The following is a 3,578-nucleotide window of genomic DNA, read 5'->3' on the forward strand; positions in this document are numbered from 1 at the left end:
TAATTTTTTGAAACAAATATTTGATTTATGTTACCACCCAATCAACAGATTTATTCAAACTAGAAAAAAATCAGGTCTGGCTTAAAAAAATAGTTCGTTTGGGTCTTAGAAAAAATTTCACAATGTATACGCTTTTTGAAAACTCTAATATGAATTTTACAAATTAGACAAATAGGCAATTAAAATGGCATATTTATTTTTTCCCCACACGATTACTTAATTTTTTATTAAAAAAATCAAATTTGTCAACATCGCAATTTTACCATAAAAATAAAAAAAAATTAAACAACGTTTATCTTAAAATTAAAAGTTTCATCATTTTTTTTTTCTATAACACGTTTGGATCTAATACTCCCCATAACACTTCTCTTTTGACTCTATAGTTTAACATAGACGTGATTAAATAGATACATTTTAAAAATTTTCACTTAATTTTTGCGATTTAACTTTGCAATTCACGAAGCTGCACCTTTTATTTTTTAAAATTCATAACTTTTACGAGAAGAAGACTGAGAGTCTACAACAATTGTCATAGTCTTCACAATGGTAAGAGATAAGTATGTGCTGTAAAAATGTCAGAAAAAAATTTTTAAATGGAACGTTGTAGCGAGTTAAACCGTGATTTCATCTTTTTTTTTTCGTTTTTAGGTTAAAATTCCGATTTTGACAAATTTGATTTTTTAATGAAAAATTAAGTAATCGTGTGGGGAAAAAATAAATATGCCATTTTAATTGCCTATTTGTCTAATTTGTAAAATTCATATTAGAGTTTTCAAAAAGCGTATACAGGGTGAAATTTTTTCTAAGACCAAAACGAAATAATTTTTTTAATTCAGGCCCGATTTTTTTTTAGTTTGAATAAATCAGTTGATTGGGTGGTAACATAAATTAAATATTTGTTAAAAAAAATTAATTTTTGTAATAAAAGTAAATTTTTTTTAAATCTAAGTTTCACTTTACCAAACTTTTAATTTATTATTCATAGTCAAATTTGATTTTTTTGTAAAAAAATTAAGTAATCATGTGGGGAAAAAAATAAATATGCCATTTTAATTGCCTAGTTGTCTAATTTGTAAAATTCATATTAGAGTTTTTAAAAAGCATATACAGGTGAAATTTTTTCTAAGACCCAAACGAATTAATTTTTTAAAGCCGAACCTGATTTTTTTCTAGTTTGAATAAATCAGTTGATTGGGTGGTAACATGAATCAAATATTTGTTAAAAAAAATTAATTTTTGTAATACAAGTTAATTTTTTTAAATATATGGTTTACTTTACCAAACTTTTAATTCATAGTCAAATTTGATTTTTTTATAAAAAATTAAGTAATCGTGTGGGGAAAAAATAAATATGCCATTTTAATTGCCTAGTTGTCTAATTTGTAAAATTCATATTAGAGTTTTCAAAAAGCTTATACAGTGTGAAATTTTTTCTAAGACCCAAACGAACTAATTTTTTTAAAGCCGGACCTGATTTTTTCTAATTTGAATAAATCAGTTCATTAGGTGGTAATAGTGTAACGATTGACCAAAATAAGAGACACATCGATCTGATCGTTCAAAAATTATGACGAATATAAATTTCTGTCAAAATGCGAAACTCGCCCTGTATATTATTAAACAAGGGGAGCAGACACTTTTTAATGGTCATTTGTTATTCCCCATAGGAGCCTCTATACGAGGTAAAAGTATGTATAGTTTCTCATGACTCACCCTGTATACGTGTTAAAAGTACCATTTTAAGGCACGCCTGTGAAGGTTTGCAGAATGAGCGAAGCGAATTCTGCAATTCACATGAGTGCCTTAAAAATGTACTTTTAACACGTACATCATACAATATTTTTTCTACAAACGTCTTATATATCAACAATTATAATTTATTCATTCTCAATTACAGGACAATACCTACAAAAACTTTTACTTGAACTTGACTGACATTCCATTTTTATATTTTTCTTAACATTACATCAAAATTGCCTATACTGTCAATACGTAAATCATAACAACTATAGAATAACATCTACTTTTATTGTTGTATATTCTAACAAATTTTAATAGTTTTTTTTTTGTACAATCGTGTTAAAAACGGAATAATACAGTTTAAATTAAATTTTAAAAAACCTTTTAAACCACCTTTTTCAAATTGCGCAAGTTGTACTATTAATATTAATGTGAATAAATGAAATATAAATATTTTGACGTTTCACAATTTGACAATTCACCTGTAACTGCAGTGCCTTAAAAATTTTAAAGCACTAGTGCTTTAAAGTAGCATTTTTAACGCTCCTATGGAGTGCTAAAAATTGCATTTTTAACACGTTTGTAGAAAAAATTATTTAAAGTTAATTAATGTTTGTAATGATATATAATACTTATGTATGTATTGTTTAAGATATGATATCAGTATTGTCAACTGTAATCATATCGTTTGCTAATAACCCATGTGGTTGAAACTTCTTCTTCTTCTTCTTAAAGTGCCGTCTCCTAATCGGAGGTTGGATATCATCATCACTATCTTCACTCTATCAACCGCTCGTGGTTGATACGATTATACCAATAAAAAATTTACATAAATTAGTTAACAGAATAGTGCATATACATTGATTTACTAGATAACAGATTATAATTTTTTTTAAATTTATTATACTCAAACCTTCCCATGATTTTTAGTTTAAGCTTTAGCCACATTGTTAGGTAACACTGAAAATGTTTTAACAAAAAATGCTTTGAGATCTAAATCTTTAATAATATGCACATCATAAAAATAAGTTCGAAATATGTTTTTCATTTCAAGACAAAAGTAAAAGTAAATATAATATTATACTCAAACCTTATCATGATTTTTAGTTTAAGCTTATGACAATTAGCCACATTGTTAGGTAACACTGAAATTTTTTTAACAAAAAATGCTTTCAGATCTAAATCTTCTAATAGGATGCACATCATAAAAATAAGTTCGAAATATGTTTTCCACTTCAAGAAAAAAGTTAAAGGTAAATTAAAGTTAAAGTAAAAGTAAGTTTCTTAGTTGACTATACCTAGCTGTTAAAGTCTCCTGTCAAAAGTTATGCATTTTTTACAAATACTGTTGATAAATATGCTACGTATTAAATATCCAGATTTTATTCATGATATTGGCTTGAGGCATCTTATTATTTGATTTATTATTAATAAAGTCTAAGAAGCCTTATACGATTTCTCGATAATCTGTATTATAACTTCCAGAAGAAGGATTTTTCATGTGAGTAGATACGCAACGAATTTTTAAATTATTTTTTGCTTGTAGTGCACTCAGGACAACATTTTTAGCTTTGTGTGAAGAGAATAAATTTTCTAAACAGTCTTGTGTGCACCTAGCGCAAAAACAAACTTATACCCTTTTACATTTAACAAATGTTCCCTTAGTTCTAGAGTTGTCTTGGTAGTTACTAAAAGACCTGTTTGATAAGGTTTCCATTTCGGATTAATTCCTACTTTTAACATTTTTATAATCTCAATAAACTCAAAACATTATAATCTTTTGTTTCTTGAAACTCTTCAGGATTACTCTTGCTCGACGTTCATTTGTCTGCAGGTAG

The sequence above is a fragment of the Diabrotica virgifera genome, chromosome 9 (assembly GCF_917563875.1).
Source record: "Diabrotica virgifera virgifera chromosome 9, PGI_DIABVI_V3a".
In the NCBI taxonomy this organism is placed as follows: domain Eukaryota; kingdom Metazoa; phylum Arthropoda; class Insecta; order Coleoptera; family Chrysomelidae; genus Diabrotica; species Diabrotica virgifera.